We start from the raw sequence: 19610 nt of genomic DNA on the forward strand, positions 1-19610 counted from the left end.
TAATTATTAATGGAAATAGAGATGTATGTCAGCAAAAAAATAGTGATTTACCCAAATGAATTCACAATTCTAAACCATTTTCTCTGAGATGAATTCAAATTTATTTGGACTCCCTGCATTCACATGTTCTGATCTAACCTGCTTGAGAGTGTAGTCAAAGTCTCTATAGCAAAGAGGTGGAGAAGCCAAATAGGAGACTCCCAAATAAAGAAAACTGGATGTTGTATCTCAGCGGAATGAAGTGGATGGTTTGCTTAGTTAAATTGATATATTGAGCCCCAAAATTCTGGCAGAAAAAATGAGTTTTGTCAAGACAATATTTTCAGAATTTTTTCTACTTGTAATTTCCCTCCCTGTTTATTAATTTAATATCTATTAAGAAGTTTAGAATTGCTTAACAACAAAAGAGACTTCTAAATAATTTCTGGAGATAACATACAGTTGCGCTTCCAGCCTCATTCAGTACTTTAACTTTGGTTGAGTACAGAGTAGTCCAAGGCACAGCATTGGGAATCAGTTGTGATATGCTGACCTGCCCTTAAAATTAAAATTAAAAAAAAAAAAAAAAAAAAAAGAAAAAGGGATTCCTGCAGTAAAAATGTACTCTGGCAGAATATTATGGTCTATGTCTCTCTTAAACATTATGTCTTAAGAACTGAAATTGTCATCTAGAAGAAGAGGAAAACTAAAATTTTTTGAGATTCAACATCAATTTTGGCAAAATTATTTTTAACAGGCACAAACAATATCCAAGCCATAGCTGACAGAAAAAAACATCATATTGTCTAAGTGTAAATGCTAACATAAGTGTGATAACATTGCTTAGCTAAAGTGACACATATTAAGGCCATATAGCAGGGACTCAACTGTGGTATTTATGCTTTTATGTCTTTAGATTCTGAGTAAATCTTGAACATGGGAGGAAACCTGAAAGTGCCTTTCAAGAAAATATCCCTAGGACCTATTATTAATCAATAGAGGAAGTTGTATGAGGATCCCACACTCATTTAATGACCTTAAAATCTAAGGGGAGACTAGAGATGTTTGATTTCTTTGTTCCTGCATATTATAATAGAAAAATCTTTGGGAGATATACAACATCTTTTCCTATGGAATGGTCTTAAAAATAACTTTGATGTAGTACCATCAGCTGTATTCCCCAGTAAAACATAAACATAGGGAAGGTATCAGTCCCTAATTTCTATTGAATAGCCTCTGAGACATTACCTTGAAGTAAATTGTGTCTTAAAATTTTAGTTTGTGATTGGGACATGGGTAAAATGGTCTCACCCATGCCAGGACCATGCAACATTTTGACTCTATGCTGTGACTGTGCTAAAAATAATTTTAAAATCTAGGTATGTTGCTTTTATATCCTATAACTCAAATGGGACAAGGTAAGAGACTGTGTGAGATCACAATTCGAGTGATCTCTCTTAGACAGAGATCAGTGTGGATGTTTAGATGATCCCCACTGGCTTCATATGCAGGCATTGGAAACTTAATTGCCCATAAACTGACTGCAACTTCAAAAGTATTTAGAATAGCCTGCACAGGCATATTGGAGGGTTGATTTCTGTAGACAGCAATTAAAGTCACAATGAAAATCCTTAGCTAAAGTGGCTTCTTATACTACTGGTTTAACTGAGATGTGGGGGTTCACCCTCAACATTTAATGTCTGACTTTTTTATATTGAGTATTGATTTAAACAAAAGAAACAAATACCGACAGAACTGAAAAATGTAACTATTGTGTGGTGCTGTTGGGCTGGCTCGTCCTGTCCTGTGTCTTCCACAAAACAGGGTAAGAATCAAGTAAAGCGAAGGGTGGTCACAGGAAAATAAATGATGTCAGGATCCACAGTTCTTTGGCCCCAGGAGTTTTCAAAGAGAAACTTAGAAACAAGCACAAGAAGTGGATCAAGAGCCTGCAGTGTGTCAATGAACTGCTGAAGGATGCAACACGACAACATAATCAAATCGCATGTGTCTTTGCAATGACATACCAAGCCTACAGAATTCAAAATGGCTTAGCTTGCTGAAAGCTATGACCAAAGCATGTTTTCTCTTAGCTCTAACTATTTGGAAGAGTTTAAAACTAATTTTTTAAAGGAAATTCTCTGCGGTCCAGAAAAAAGAGGCTTCTGTGACGCAAATATTGTCAGTGATATAGAGATTGTACTGAAAAAAGTCCAACTCAGCCAGATGTCATCTTAAATTTCCTATCAATGCTTGAATCTGTAGGAAAGATATGACACCTATGCTATATTAATTAAAGCCCAAGTTCCCTGTTTTTGATTTTATAAGAATCTTTCAAGAAGTCCATTGAAAGGATTTTCAATATTGCATACTTCCAGTGTAGTGTCACATACTGAATGTGTTAGAGAAAAGACAGTGTGGCTAGCAAATTAGAGATAATAACAGCAAATCTTGAATACACTAGTCATTATGTTTATTGTATAGTCAGATTACACATACTAGTTCCTGGTTTTTTTCTTTCTTGGTGTGTTCAGCACATTGTCTCAAGGAAACAGTGCTTGATTACATACTTCTGGTTTATATTTTACTCTCTGTAGGTGTACACATTAAGATGTTTTTTTCATACTTTCTAGTGCTGCATTTTCAGTTAGTTTTTTCCCTATTGCATGCCTTGCACACCAGAAGTACTTCTGTAATTGCCATATCACAGTGTACGCTTTTATGTAGACTGACTAATTGGTAAAAGCTGCGTTTTATGCTCCTGTTTGTTCTCTGTAGTGTCATTTGTGCCGTTCAGTATTCAGTTGTATTCGGTATTAACGGTACTTTTTGGGATTTAAAAGTAATGACTTGCTGATTGTCCTTCAGAAAACAATTTCCAAAGCAGTATTTTTTCTTCCACAGGCTTATGTTGCTATAATTAGTACAATATTTTTTGTCTATATCAAAAATATGGATGTTTACTAAGCTTGCATAAATATTTTGTTACATATATTTAATAAAGAGGAAAAAAATACATCTACAGGAAAATAATAACACTTTTTATTTTTTAGTTAAGAAAGATGTTCTGTCTATGTGTAATCTTACGCAGATGTGCCCATGGTAAATACCCATTCTGACATTATTTGAAAATGGCCAGAACTGTATATTTAGACACACACCAGACAGATTTAAATTACAAAATGGTATTTTTCATAACTTTTTCTACTTGTGTCTCCTTCTGAATATAGTAAGTAAAGTTTTTTATTTCAGAGACAGGAATGTCTGATTTCAGCTAATCCCACAACTTTACCATATTCCAAGCCTGCAGCAGAACCACAAACAGGGATTCATTTGCTCATAGCTTGAAGGAGAGGCCCCAAGTGAATTTATTTCCTTTCTCAGTTTTTTCTTTACATTCCCAGGGAAATGTCATACAAGCTGTCTGGAATTGGTTACTGAGGGACATGGTCTTTCAAGCAATTTCTCATCAGTCTTTATGTTCTATAGGGAAATAAAATGGAATCTTGCTAAATAGTAAGTCAGAATTCAAGGCAGATATTTATATGATTCTTAATAACAAACAAATATCAAATGATAATGGAAATTATTACTGGCTCTATGTGCTTGCAAATTTAGTATGAAGGATTTTCTACCTTCAAAATTTTATATGTAAAATATAAATAGATCTGTAAGCCTTTACAGGATCAAAACTGTATATGGTTGCGCTATTTTAGCATATTGGCTATTTCCACACTATGGGATACCAGAGGGTGTTTGGGTGCCTGATTTTAGATGAGTGTATGTGTTGGTTTCTTCTGTCACTCATCAGCTAGGTGGTGGTTTCTTTGGGTTTTTTTTTGTTTGTGATATTTTAAAAAATGTCAATAAAGTGTTTTTTTATTGAGATTTCATAGATACTCAAAATTAAGATATTTAGGTCTTGACTGCATGCAGAAATTGTCCTGCTAAAACAGCCTAGTTCCCTGTATCCTGCTATGCTGAGCCCTCATCCACCTGTGACCCTGAAGAGGGCAGTCCAGAGACCCTTGCAAACTCAAATATATCCTCATATTTGGCAGCTCAGCTAGAAAACTGCTCTCTGGAGGCAAAGAGAACAGTGCCTATGCCTGTGACCACAGTAACCCAGAATTTCATCAGTATCAAGATCAGTAGTCTGCCAATTCACATTTAAACTCTTCATGAGAGTCTATGATTAAAAAAAAAAAAAAAAGAAAATGAAGGTCAATTTGGCAAGTTTTGAAACACTGAATCTGCATTTACCTGAGCAATGAAGCCTCAGCACGTGCATCCCATATTTAACTTATTTATTTTGTTGAATCCCCTGTGAAAAAAGAGCCTTAATCTTTGACAAAACAGACTGCACTATGTTTATATCCTTCAGCATTCTCTCCGTGTAGCAGTCAGGCATTTTGTCGTGGGCAGCCAGTGCCTGTGGAAGGCAGCTGAGTTCTCTGTCTTAACATGAATGCAAATGTCCTTTTGCAGAGCTCCCTCTGGGAATGTGCACAGTAATATCACAACACCAACCTGAAGTCACAGACATTTGCAGTCACTGCCTGTGGGGATAGAAGAGACAGCGAGGCTATCCTGACAAATACTGTACTTGCCTTTTGTCATTATGCTTTCACAGGACAAGTGTGGCACAAAGGATTACGGAGTCAATGGCTAGTTCCTATTTAAATATCGAATATATTTAGAGAGAGTCCCATGATGATGGCAATCAATCACCTGCTAATGTTTTAAGCATATAGAAAAATGTACAGCCATAGAAATAGTGCTTAAAAGAAAAAGAATGTTTAAAATTAAATGAAAATGACACATTAAGGAAACATTGCATAGCTATGGGAGGCAATGCAAACTAATACTGAAAGATTTTAGTAGTTACTGAGTAAGGTGTAGGCTTTTTTTTCTTTTTAAATAATCAAAGGATTTAAAAAGTGAGACAATATCCTTTTTTTAGGGACTATGTATTTTCCCTTGTGAATTGGAAGGCATTATTCACAGCAAGTTAGTGTAGTATTGTTGTGATTTGCCAGTATGACAGCTAAGGTTCATAAAGCTACTTCAGGCTGTTGTCTTCATGTCAATGATTTGCCAGAGAGAACCTGGCAGCTGATATTGATTCGCTTTTACGGATTTGATCAGATATTCATACATTCATTAATTTTTTTTTTTGTGATTATGTTTTAATTGTATCTTTAGTCTCATCCAAAATGCTCGCTCATACAAACAGCAATGTCATAAAGCAAATGTTCATGGTTATAATCTGGGATCTGTGTTTATATTCAGAAAAAGTTTGTAAGTAATTCATATTTTCTTTGAAACAAGAATCTACTTTTTCATGTTTTGCAAAATAAACCACAAAATAAAACCATGCTATGTGTTTACAGTAAATAGTACTTATAAAAACCTAGGGTGGCCCTTTCCAGAAGTAAGTTCAAGTATTCCCTACATCTCTCAGGAACTGGTATACAGGCAAAAAACTTAAACAATTGTGTTTGGAGAAAGGCATCTAAATTTATAAAAAGTAGCAGCTTGCAAATTTACTATGCAAAAAATTATATGTACTGAATTTTATTTTTCCTCGGACATATTTAGAAATTTTCATAGTTTGGAAGCTTAAGAAAATAGTTGACATATATTTCAAAATGGGCTGGTTTTGTGCCTGTATATAATTCTGTTTATTTGTCTCGTGGCAAGAAAAATCTTTTACTCAACAGTGTTAGAATTAGGCCATATTGTATTTTAGATCCAGTACATCTCTTTTTTAGGAGTCTGTTCTTAAATCTCTATTTTACGCTTTGCTGTGCTCCAGTCACTGCAGCTGTAATGAGTAAATGCTGCAGCTTTCAGTTCTTACCTCTGGGACAAATAATAAGAAAACTCCTGAACAGATGGAGTGGGCTTTCTCATACATGCTATCCATTAATGTCAAACAACAAGCTATAGAAAATGTTTCTATTACATAGGTGAAAAGAAGATAATAATATCACCTGTTTTCAATAGTGCCTACATTCACACAGTTTAAATTTCACTTTGTCCCTGTGCCTTACATTACCTATTGGCTCTTATCTAGACCACAAAAGGTGCTGAGCCCATGGGAAACGCTCGATACAATGACTTAAAAGAAATTTAGGCCATGTGACTACAGGCCTTTCTATATTACATATGTACTGTAGACCCAATATTCTCCTTTCCAGCAATTATAAGGAGGCAGTATTTCTTTGTGAGAAGGAATTACCATTTTACAGCATTAAGGGCTTGATCCTACATAACTACTGGTATAACTCCAGTGATGCCACACAGTTTAGGCCACTCTAAGGTTTTCAGTTCAGCTTGGCTGTTGTTGAACAGAGCAATAGTATGTTGGGTTAGTCAAGGCCAATTCTTGGACTTTTGACACCTGTGCACAAAATTTGCAGCTGGCTCAATTTTAGTGTTCAATCAGTAGCTAGACAATTGTATTTTCACACTTATGGGTATGGATTCAAAGTTTTTTTGTTTCAGTACCTCTGTAGAAATCTATAACAGATTCTTTTACTGAGTTGTTCACCCTGCATATCTGAGGGTTCTCTCTGTTTATTTTTGTACATGCAAATTGGGAAAATATTTTAACTTCCCTATAGTTAAATTAATGGTCAAATATACTGCCCTTTGGCAAGATTTCTTACTTAGATGAAACATTACCCCGGTTCATTACCACAAGGCTTCGTTTTATCAAATGTGTTGAGATTCAGTAATTCTGGTGAAGATAAGATAAAGCAGGAATAGTCATTAAAAGCACTTGAGAACAAATCCACTTGCAGAGGTACTTCTCATTTTGGATTTTGGAACACTTTGCAATATAAAGGAACCTCTTAATCTAAAGAAATTATGATCCAGTATTCAACATATCATCATTTTGATGGATAGTCTCTAACTGCAGTCTGTATTACTGCACCGGGAAATTCACAAGAGCCAGGGTTAATGAAACTGCATGGGTTTCAAATCTGTCAAAACAGGCTGCATGAGAGACTGGCTCTTGCCTTTGTTCTTAATGAATGCCACAACAAAAAGCATTCCTGTGGGCTTTTTCTTTTTTTCTTTTTTTTTTTTTTTTTGACTGAACATGCTTAACAGTTAGTTAACATGAAAAGACCTTCTTGCTTTCTTGTGGTATTTCCTGGTAGGGGTCTTTTTCATAGTGTATACTTGTTCATGAAACTTTGCACCAAAAATACTGAAGAAAAAGATACCAGGAAAAAAAAAAGCGCACCATTTTTTAAATGGTAGCTACAGATGTAAATGATATATGCCTTTCTTTTGGAAATTCCATTAGACAGAACTTTCTTATGTTACAATATGGAATGTGAGACTCAGAGGCAGAGTACTTTGGAGTATAAAGACCAAGAAACTGAGAAGGTCAGAGCATGAGAACCAAACCCCCCTGCTTTTCCTAAAGTTCAGAATAGCGTCTCTGTGTATGATTAACATTGTAATTATTATTATTAAATATCAATAGAGTAGCAAGAAAATGTAGGAAAAAGTATGCTGGAAAAAGTGACTTTTTTTTTTTTCCTTCTTCTTTTATTTGTCAGTCTGTTTCTTCCTTATGCTGATATTATAGGTAATGATCAGGTAGATTTTTAATCATAACCAAGTAATTCTCTCCTGGTTGTTTTTTGTTATTTTTTACCTTTAGATAACTTTTGATCGTAATTGAATTGTTGGGAAACTCCTGTGTGTGGCACTGCCTACCTCAGCTCCCCCAAAAGTATTCTATTCTTGTAGGGAAGGATACTGAAGCTGGTGAGGAAATGATTTCTGAAGATGCAAAACTCATAAATTACGGAGCAGTTCTGTCCCGTAGAAGATAAACTGTGTTCTCTGGAGGACTGTTGCCAACCTTTTTACTTTTCAACTCTTGTTGGTTTCCAACAGGGTTTTGTTTGTTTGCTTGGTTTTGTAAGATGCAATAAAAAGATAAACTGTGGAAAAGTGCAGGTAAAGACATTTCACTGGGGAAATTTTTACTTTCTGAGATTATTTTACCATTGCTAAGTTCCAAAACATGTCAATAAAGAAAGGGGCTGGAAATAGTTATTTGAAGAATGAAATAACGACCTTTTAGTCAAAGTACTGAATATAAGTTGATCCAAGTTGTTGGAATGATTGCAGAAATGTTGCAGTTCTTTTAACTGAAATTTATTTGTAATATCATCTTGAACTAAGACAAATCCTTAAGGAGAAGCTAAAAGAGGATATATTGGACTTCAAGAAAGCATATGTTAATTCAATTTTACTCTAAGAATAATATTGAAAAGACCTCTGAACGACAAAATTTATCCCTACATTTCATAGATCTAAAGAAAATATTTCACAGTTGCCATAACTGAACTTTTAAAATGTTGTTATGTAATAGAGAAATAAAATGATCAGTTCATATGGACATGAAGGAACCCACGTTGCAGGGTCATGCTAGTGTCAATCAGGAATGCATTGTGTCACTCCTGCTGTATGGCATGGCCCTCTATTTAATACAAGAGAAAGTGCAAATAAATAAATGGAAACCAGGCACAGAAAAATCTCAGCAAAAGTACAATGAAATATCTAATTCTCAGTAGCTGGCAGTTGTGAGAGTCCATGGCACACATGCCACTGGGCAGCTGCAGGAACTTTGGAAAATGGGTGGGTAGAGGAGTTCCTTCATCTAGAAGTTCCTAGTGTGAAACTTAGTATGGGACTTTAATGTAGTTGACATTTGAGGAGGGACAAGATAAAAAACATGTCAAGCCCTTTTTATATCCTACCTGACCTTTCATTGAAGTAGGCACATTCAATTTGTTTTTACACCAGGAATTAGTAATTTAGTTGATCTGATGCAAGTCACTAGTAGATAAAAACTCTCAAAGCAAAATTCTACAGACACAGCAAAAGCTAGAAGCTATTTAAAAGCAATGAAGGAAAGCTGTGGCTGTACCACATTTCTAACGCAGAACAGGAGAATGGAACAACAGGTCGTATCCTATTGTTTTGTTAAGTCTTGTTGATTGCCAATGCCAAAAATGTGGTTTTATCTCTCTTTTTTTCCTCCCATGAATTTATTGTTTTTGACTCACAGCTCAACTTGTTTAAGTGTTACTTTCATAATCTGAATAAATTTCTTAAGACTGTGCACTTAAGACTGCTATCATTACCTTCATGACAAAACTGTTTTTTACACCAGTTATCTAAGCCATCATCCAGTCATGTTTCTCTGCATGTTCAGTATCTGAGCAGATGCAGGAAATACTTGCTACATGCTGCTGGCAACACCAGGAGCTGAAGTTCCCCAATCTCTTTGAAACAGCAGCAGTATGCAGAAATTCAATTTACAGTGTCAGGCTTCAAAATGGTTCCTTTGTAAGGAAAAACTTGCCCTGCTGCACTGACAATGCAAATAAGTAATCTGAGTAACTGAGAGAGGTGATCGGAGTTTTCACTTTAAAAAAACCTAAAGTCTTTTCCCCACTCTTGTTTGTGTTCTACACAAAAGTTACCTTCCTGGTCAGCTGGTGAAATTCTTCAAGGATAAAAGCTTAATTTTTTCTCTCAGCTTCAGAAAATCCACAGATATTTTTATTCTTCTTGTGATTAGAAGTAATCCATGTAATAGGTTAGTAGGAGAGAGTACTTTTTAAGGCCTTTTTTGCCTAAAGCCCATGTGGAGAGCTCAAACCTAGGATCAGCTGAGGCAACTGCTGAGACTGGATCACTGACAGCTCGCCCATAAAGTCTCATTTTAGAAACTAATATGTTCTAATTTCTCTGACTATTGTGAGTGCAGCTGAGAATGTATGCAGATTTTTCACACTATACGTGCTTTTTGTAAATATCTAAAAGAGAAGCATTCCATTGGGTTCACATTTCTTCTTTTAATTTATTCATGTGTATGTACATTGCTTTTCTCCTGCAGCTCTATGGCCCATTACTGCGTGAGTAAACTGTGTGCAGATTTTGCAAGTCTCTGCCAGAAGATGTTTATTACTCTCATCATTCTTATGAAAATCATGTTCCAGCAGATTCAGGCAATGTGTAAAACATGGTATGTGTGAATTGGCCATTTCACACTACACTTACAATATTACCAGCAATAATAATACCAGGGAAGGGGCCTTAGGGAAGGGGATAGACCGTACGTTAATTTGGTCATGAAGCTCTGATATATGATCTTTGTAAAGCCCAGAGGTGTAATGAACAGTTAGCTTCTTCTCAAAAGTCAGTATCAACTGCTGACAGACCTGACATGCCAAAATACTGATGCAGAAAAGAGTTTGCCAGTTTTTCCACATTTTGCCCATTTTGGGAGTATGGTTGTAGTGTGTCTTGAGGGTTGTCTTACTGAGTAAGAGACAGTGCTCTAAAGAAAAGTTTGATGTTGCATAAATAAAGAAGAAAAATATACTCTTGACTGTTTAAAACTTCTCTTATAAAGAAGTGCACATTCTGGGTAATTGCAGCATGGTCACATGGCTGGTATGAAAGTTTCAGGCATGCTGATTAAATAGTTCTTGTAGTAAAAGATACAACATAGATCTTCTTTTGCTGCATTAATAGTAACAGCACTGGAGCACCCCTATTGTTTATCTCCTTCCTTCAGATGCCACTTCTGCTGCTTGATCTTGTTTACTCTTCATTTACCTTTGCAGTTTCTGTGCAGTTCTTGGATTCCTCTGCTCTTTTTGTCCAGTGAATATCTTTTCTGTGTGCTCTGCTTGAGATAAAGAAGGCTCCATTGCTTAGGATTTATTATGTTTTGGCAAAAGTTTCTTGAATTTTTAAAAACTCTCTAAAGACTTTTAAGTTATTTTTTATGCAAATGAATTAATAAATGGTAAACCTCAAGGGACCAAAATGATCAATTATCATAAAAGGCCTAGTACATAATCAGAGACTATACTACTGGCACACGGCTTTTTGTCACTGCATTCTCATGGTTTATGTTTAAAAGTGGGCATGATTAGAGCAGCAGGGGGAAAGTCTGCTCTTTCCTCAAAAAAGCATCCATAACTTTCTTCCTCACAAAGTCCATTTTCCAATATATGTTTAAACAGACACCTAAGGCAACCTTAAAAACTAAAAACCATCAGATTAGCAAAATAGTCTAAAACAATTCAGTCAAACTGTGATGTCTCTAGATTGCTTTTACCTAGGTGTTTATCTCCCCACTAATATTCAGGGCTTAGAATAAACCTGGAAATTTGTTTTTCAGTGTTCATTGGGTTTTTAACTGACAGTACTTCTTCCTTTCTGTTTTCCCTAACCCCTTACTTGTAAGAGGTATCATCTCTGTACTTCCAAAAGGAGGAAGCTGACTTTCATAGTTAGAGGAGATCTCTCCTTGTCAGCACAAAAATTCATGATCTGTAGAATCTTAGGTTGAAGGTAGTTATTTAAATTTCACTCATGTGAGCATATCAAGAAGGCGATCTTTTTAGTCAGGTGCTTTCGAATAGTATTCCTAATTAGAAGACTTTACAAGATAATTAAGAAAACCACTAACACAATAACTAGTAGGTTTCAATTTAATCTAGTTGTCATACTAAAAACTGTTCCTTTGTTTATAGTTTCTTGTCTTCAAGTCAGTATCTAAACTATGACATTGTTTGATTTCAAGATCTTGTTTATTTTGTCAAAAGCTTTAGAAGTCCATATAAATATTTGCTGTTTCTCCCTCATTCACTTTTGTTTACAATCCCCAAAGTGCTAAATAGATGACAGTGACACATCTTCTATTGTAGAAGCTGCGCTTGCCTGTCCCTACATGTGTAATTTATTCTTGTTACAGTTGTTTCAGCACTATTTTTTTAAACCTTACTAGAGCCTGGCTTCCATAATCACCCCAGTACCTTTCTGAAGGATAGGCACAAATTAAAATGCCCCCAAGTCCCCTGCAGTAGTAGATAATTTTAGGCAGATAACCTTTTTTGCATGCTACTCAGCCATTTCATTCTGCAATTCCCTTAGGATATCTGCATGAAGATTAGTTTGTCTCCATGTGTTAGAGCAGTTAATATGTATTTTCTTTTGTAACCAGACCAAATCTGGGGATATGGCTACTACTGAGAGGATGCAGAACGTTTGCTGACTAAGTCCTTGATGCATAATGAGAGTAGACATGCACCATTCTGTAGGTGAGGAATCTCTGAGGAACATGAGGACCAGAACTGTGGGACTCAGTACAGAATGCATTTGTTCTGCACTTTTATACTTTTTTATCTTTTAGTAGAATAAGTTAGTGGAATAAGTCATGGAACAAAGAGAATGTATCATAAATCTCATGATACGTAACAGGAATGAATCAATAACCTGTACTTAATGAATAGATCAGACTGAGGATAAATAGTTGACAGGTGTGTGGAGAAAATAACTCCTTTACACTCAAAATGGTCAGGAAGAAGCCACTCACCAGTTTCTGAGAGTCCATAAATCTTCTGACTGATAGGTGTGACAGAATGGAGGTGATACTCAAGGCTATCAGTCAGCGGAGCCTGCAAGAACTTTTACATTTGAATCTCAGACATAAATTCAAAGTGATCATACTCTTGGGTCAGGGTAAAATTGCTGATCAGTAGCAGTGACATTCAGGAGAGAGGTTATGTTTGTTAACCTTAACCTTTGCCTCCAGTGTGTCAAATACATCTTGAGATCCCATGTATTGAGAGTAAGCCATTAAAGAAATATTCCATCAGTAAATATTAAACTTTGGTTGAAGCAAATTAGTCTAAAATTAGCTTTTATTTGTGACCTTTTCGTATCCAGTGCAATAGCTAACAGGGAGGTTACAGTGCTATTATCTCCAGGGAGGAAGAAAATCTAAAATGGTACATGGAACCACTGGGAATCTTTTCTGTCAAGGAAGGATTGTATAGCCAAATGCCTGCTCTTGCAGGAGAAGAAATGGAGAGAGACATTTCAGAGCCACAGCCACACCTCTTATGTTCCCTCATTGGGTGCACCCTGCTTCAGGTACTCTATGGAGAAGTACTTGGGCCAGCTACTGCCTCAGTGCAGTACTCCTGCCAAAAGTAATTCAGTTGTTTAGGACTTACCTTCTGTCCATTTCTGATGCATTTTATTTTTTAGTATTCTAATGTATCAGTCTCCTTCTCTTGCTGAGTCTTAGAACTAAATATTTTAATTTGAATTTGTTTTATTTTGCATCTTTTACTTTCAATATTGAAATATGATCTTAATTTCCTTGGGTTCATCTTTCTGTATGAACTATTTTCTTTTTTGCTCTTTTTGCTGATCCTGAATAAAGGCAGTCAACTCAAAAATGCCTCTTCTAAACTTTCCTAGGCTGTCAGAATATTCAGTTGGATTTATCCAAAACTGCTAACCACAGAGGCTCCATCTCTGTTTTTAGATCTCCCCATTAAGCTGCGCTGAAGTCGCAGTGGGAGCTCCCAGCTGGCCCTCGCTGCTGCAGGAAGGCAGCAAGGGATGGCTCAGGCATTAACACCTGGTCACACACACTCAGAAAGCCATGCACAGATGGAGCTCAGCTCCTCTTCAGGCTGTAACAATATTAAGAAATCTAATTTATATAAAGAGGGCTGAAGTTGCCTGTTACTGCTGTTTTATTAGACTTTGTTTTCTCAGTGGGGTCCTGCCCCATGGCTGGGAATTGTGAATGTTAGAACACTGCTCTGAGTAAATAATGTGTAGGGAAAATATTCAGACTAGTAATGCACAGCAGCCTTATTTGCAGACCATGCTGTCATTGTGCTAGTCACTGTTTAAATACACATTCCCTGATCAAGAGACAATTAACATGATGATGCTTCTAACATTTTTGTTTTCTGTTATTTGAGCTTATATCTGTACAGGTGTAATTGATTTAAATATATTTTATAGTGTAGTCTTCTCTCTGTGTTATATTCTGTATGCTTAAAATAATGACCTCTCCCCAGCTCCCCTTATATGTGATGTGTTCCTTGCTGCATGGTAAAGGCAGGCAGCTGTGATGTGGGGCTGCTTTGCTGTTTCTGTAGAGACATCTGTATTTCCCTGCTCCTTCAGTTCGTCAACTTTGGCCTCAAGGTGCTGTACCAGTGCTCTGAGGGCCATTAACTGTTTGCACCACATTTGGATCAGACACATCTATCTAACCTTATCTTTGAAAGGTCTGGAGAAAATAACATTGGAAAGGAGATCTTCTGTTCAAGCTTGTGCCCTCTTGACTAGTTTGAATTAACACCCACTTAGAAGGGGTAAGAAGTCAAAAATGTGCCTGGAAGGTTAAAAATTAAGTATGTAAAGCTAGACTTCCAAACTTCCTTAATGCATGAAAATGTGTATGTAAAAATTGTCTGAACAAACCCAAAGTTCAACAGTTGATACATTTTAAAGTAAGAGAATTTTAAAGCCTTTTTTGAGGTTCCATTTTGCTGGTTGCCTTCAGGGGAGGTGAGACAAGTTTCTAACCTTTGCAACCATCTCAATGGCAGAAAAAAACCTCAAAATTCATCTTGTTGTGTGATCTTTGGAAGGCTTCAAGAATAAAAATGTTTAAAGAGAACCCCATAGGTGTTACATGATCTGCATTTTGTCAGTCAGAAATACAGTTGCCACAGGAGACACATATTTACTGCCAGCACAGTCACCCCTCTTCTCAGCTGCCTTATCTTTCTCTTCCCCTTCCCAACTCTTAGGTTTGTAATTGACAGCTCTTCCAAACAGTTTGTGGTATTTTTAGGGTATCCACCCTGGATTTTTCTAATGACAAAATGAGCCCCAGCCTTGCCTCAAGTTAATCTTGTGTAGGGTCTCGCATTTCATCTTGTCCTTTCCTATGTTTAGGGAGAACTTGTCTGGCTTACCAAAAATACTCCTTTCCTTTGCTTTTTTTAAACATAGTTTGTTAAAGTCAAGACAGATTCCTGATTCAGTTCATAACATGTCTATGTTTTAGTTGCCTGGGTAAAATAGGGGTAACTGTGAGCTGTGGAATGACAGCAAATGGGGGCTGTGGGGTTAGCAGGAGCTCCGCAATCTGAAGAAGTCTGTATATTGTTAAATTATAGCCTCAGTCCATACAGTTAATAGAAATATCTCTCATGTACCAGCAGTCCTGTGCAGGAATGCAAATAGGTTTATTGTACTGAAATGCAGACGTATTTCTGTATTTCTATGCCAAAGTACAGAGAGAGTCTTTGCCTTAGACTTTGGTCAAAGGTGCTCAGTTGACCCTCCTGATTAAGGTGCAACCCATAATATTCATGGCAGTCATCCAGTATATTTTAAATAGTGTCTATAAATATTTCTGGAGTGGTGAAACCCTTTGTTGTTTAGTAATTTTTCAGTCTAGCTGCTCTTTGTGTCACTTTATGAATTTCTGAAGTTCAGAGCATTGGTGAGAGAAAGGCAGTTGAACATCAGTCATTTAAGTAAAAAAAAAATAGCCCAACAACTGAAGTTGGTTTAGGATCTTCGTAAATTTTTTTTCTAAATTTTTCATACCATCTATCACTTAGTCATTTGGTCCTGAATAAGATTGAAAAATGATATATGCAGCTTGCTGCCCAGTGTCAGTACTGACAAGCTTATGTGACTGCATTGGAGCTGAATATTTCAGCACATACCATAGCCCAGCAGCAATAGCTGAGCCCTGACTATATCCTCTCCTTGCAGTGAGCAGGGACTTTTCATTTCACACATCGTTTACAGCTTGCCACAGTGATTCCAGTTAGCCATGATATATTTTCAACACAAAAAGAAGAAAGAGAAATATGTATCATTTGTTGCAGAAGTTGAGTGTATTGGGTTCAAATTTAATTACACTACAACATCAAAAAGCCACACTAATGGACAAAGAGTCAACTATGCTTAACTCAGAGTTAAATAAGATCAGTTTTCTTGCTGCTCAAGAATTCTGCCAAGAAATTTTGCTTCTTTGATACTTTGCATCCATAATAGCCAGTGCACATACTTAAACAGGTACAGTGCATATATCATCCATCGAAGTGTTTTACAAAATAACAGATGCCTTCAACCCTCTTGGCAGAATTTGCCTTGTTAATGGCACTTAGTACTGCTGGAAAGTGCAGTTCCCATTTCTTTAGCTCCTGGAGAGTCTTTAGCTTCCTCCTGGGCAAGACAATCAATTAGGAAGGGGGGTCTCAGCAGGGATCCGCTGACCTCAGGATCTGTGTGACCCTAGAGGGAAGGCTCACTTCCAATTTGTCTTTTTTGCCCCCCAGAGCCCTATCAACATGTCTGTGTTCTGATCTGTGGTAGACAGGGTAGGTTTTATTAGTCATCTGAGCTGATTTAAAAATAAATACAGAAACAAGAAGCCTTTTTCTGCAAAATACTGTAAAACTTCACAGTTTCTGTGACACTCAGGTGATCCTGAGCATTTCCCTTTGAGATCAAGCCCAAAGATAATGCATCTGTAGAAACACATGTAAGAAACACAGATCATAGACCTTGATACCTTCTTTTCTTTTCTCATTAGGGCTTCAGAAGAATTTCTCTTTAGAAACTAGAATGATTCTTACTACTTTTAAAGGACCCAGAATCACAGAGAAGGCTCAGCAAGATCTCTTAATTTTTGAGACATTTGCAAAAGCTTCATTTATTGAACTGCCATGACTGCTGAAGCCTAGGAATTTGTCTTCAGTTGAAATGAAATAACAGTTGAATTTGTGAAAAGTAGAATATTTCAAAGATACACAAAATCTAGAAAAACATTGGTATTAAATTATATTGTGAACCAGGATGCAAGATAGTAATTAACAGTGTCTGGAGTAGTAAACAGAGTGCTAATGTATCACAATTGTCAGGGTCTGGTTGTGCTGGGGTGCCTGCTAGCAATTTTGGGATCGAAGAGTTTACTTCAAATGGAAGAAGTCTTTGAGATTTTCTCCTGCCCACATTTCCTGTGCTTTCCCTCATAATGTGCTCCTTAGCTTTGCAGGGATAGATCAGTTTGCCATTATGTCCTCATCACTACTGAGATAGGTTTGAAGTACCTTCTGTGTCCACAGGTAGGAGAATGACAGCAGTAGGAGCTGACCTCAAATAAGGCTCATTATTTAAGGAAAAAATCCAGTGTAAAAAGATGGTGGTATTAGAGTATGGAAGTATTTCGCCTGTTTCCAAGACACTGCAGATAGAGAGCTCAGGGGCAGTTGTGCAGGGAGCAATGCACTTTCCATTAGCAAATAGTCAATGGAGTCCTGACGAGGCAATCCATGGCACAACAGAATTTTATTTCAATTCTTCAAATGACAATAAGAAGGAAGAAAACCTGCCAAAGTCTTTCCTGGAATCATCTGTGGTTGTCAGACTTTGTCAATGTGCTTTTGACACTTTAAAGTTAGAAAAGCAGGGAAAGCTAAATGCATGTAGCCTTGTTGACACTGTTTCCTTGTAGGGGAAACTGAACTGATAAGCTGTGTTTGTTCTTTCAAGTTTCATTTGTCAAAATATATAAGGTCATCACAGTTGTATGTATTTCACTTTAGGAGATGAACTGCTATAATTAGTAACAATACGCTTATTTTATTACTTGTTTTGATAGAAGCCTGGGGTGTTTGTAAAAATCTTAATTTCAGAGTGAATTATATTAGCTTTTTGTTGTTGCCTGTTTGTGTTAAACTTTTTTTTTTTTTTGGTGTAATTAGCACTCAGTAAATCACTTTATTTCTGTTTTGTTTAATTGAGGTAATGATGTCTGCAGAGGAACATGATACTACGGGGTTGGGGTTTTTTTCCTACTCTCAAGGGGCTCTGAAGAGTTTCAAACCAGAGACTCAAAGCTATAAGGAGCTGTCCCAACATCTTTTATAGAGCCTTTCCCTTCATTGCTGCATAAAGGTGAACCTAAGTAGTACAGAAGACAGCTTGAACAGAAGCAGACAGAGCTGAGCTGCCAGAGGGAGCATGGCTTGCAGGCTGACCCCTCTGTGTAAGTGAGTGTGTGTTTTTTCCTTGCTGAGAGGGCAAGACTGGTAGATTAATGAGCCATCTGCCTTGCTGGGACGCAGTTTTGAGAACAACATGCCTTCCTGTCCTTTTCATGCTCTGCCCTCTTGAAAATGTAGCTCTACCTTTCCTTATGACACGACACTCCGTCATATCAAAGGATAAAGAAATCAGCGATGAAGAGAGAATTAGGGAAATGAGGGGAGTTACAGGACAGAGAGCTTAATTAGAAGGATAAAAAAATCAGGGAAGAAGAAGGTTTAATGAGGCTCCTGTTTATTACTTCTGCTAATTTAGGAAGTCTTGCTGCTGGCTGTGGCACTGGAAGGTTAAATTGTACAGATACTTTCAAAATTAATATTGCAGAAAGTCAGAATACAGGACTTTAGTATTCACTTGCATTTAATGGCTGTATCTCAGCCTCAGACTATGGTCATGTTAAGTTTCAAAAGCCATGGCTCTTTCAGGGGTAAACTGCTTGTTGGTTTCTACCACAGATTAGTCCAGATTAAGGCTGCTCTGCTCTGAGTACCCTCATTTGCATGTTGTTACAGACTTTTGTCCTTTTTTCCCCCTCCCCAGTTTCCCATGAGTCCTGTTTCTGCTTGGACACTAGTTCTGAGCTTCACAATAGTTTGTGGGGCAGAAAGGGCTAACACCAGTCACCTTCTAAAAGAACTACCTTAGCTACACTTACTGGATCCTTTGGAATTCTTACCAGCAGCTGTGCAGTGTTGTCTGTACCTGCTCTGAACACAGACAGCACTGCACCTGGGTGTCCCATGCTGGCAAGTCAGAGTTTGCAGAGAGCATCGTGGGCTGTAGGTGCAGAGTGCATGCATTATCTGGTGACTGATGTCTGAGGTGCTGTGAGAGTTGTTCTGTCTTGGCATGACAGAAATTGTATTGAGCTTCTTTCTTCACCTAATATAGCTTCATTTTTTTCCCTCTGACTTTTCATTTACGAATTGGTCCATCCACAAACTAACATTTTAGTGCCATGTTTCCCAGCTAAGATTATAATGTTTCATTTTTACCATGTGGTATTTCCTTTTATTGTTGCAGGCAGTTTTATGAATAGCATTCCATGGCATATTGGTTGGTGCATTTTCCTTCATTATTGTCTTATTTTTAACATCACCATTTTTACAGCTGGAAAATGGCAATTACATAACTTTCCCTCTATGTGACATGTAAAGACCAGCAAATTAACGTTTATCAAAACTTTGAGAATAGAAAGGATTATATATGCACTGGACATTCAGGAGCCCGGATTAGATACATGTTTTTTGACAGATGTGGATTTTTCTTTCATTCTCTAAGTTCCTTGTGAGTACCTCAATAGATTCCAGGAATTATTAGCAGTGATGTTTATTTCTGGGATTTAACTTCTAGGGTAAGCCAAGATTTAGGTCTTAAGGCTGTCCAATGTTTACAGTTACTATACTCATGATTATGTTTTTCAGATGACTTTTTGTGGCACTACTTCTAATGTAGATGCTGCTTTAGTGTCATTAATATCCCAAAATATGAAATTTATTTGATTTTCCATAATAAATTTATGACAATGACACCAGACCAGTCAAATCCTATTCACTGTGCCTGAGATACTCTGTGGCCCAGGGCCACAGCTGCCTTCTTGTGATCACTTGATCAGTTCTGCATGCTAAAGGGAA

General features: G+C 37.0%; 1 long non-coding RNA gene across 2 annotated transcripts in view; it reads left to right on the forward strand.

The window, feature by feature from the left end:
* The window catches only part of LOC137479478 (uncharacterized), a 73934-nt gene extending 55357 nt beyond the window's left edge, over nt 1-18577 (forward strand). For both annotated transcript variants that reach the window (XR_011002278.1, XR_011002277.1), the window contains exon 4: nt 17674-18577. This is a non-coding gene — a long non-coding RNA (uncharacterized lncRNA). The remainder of the gene's footprint in view (nt 1-17673) is intronic.
* Nucleotides 18578-19610: the final 1033 nt, after the last annotated feature.

The sequence above is a fragment of the Anomalospiza imberbis genome, chromosome 9 (genome assembly GCF_031753505.1).
Source record: "Anomalospiza imberbis isolate Cuckoo-Finch-1a 21T00152 chromosome 9, ASM3175350v1, whole genome shotgun sequence".
NCBI classification, from domain to species: Eukaryota; Metazoa; Chordata; class Aves; order Passeriformes; family Viduidae; genus Anomalospiza; species Anomalospiza imberbis.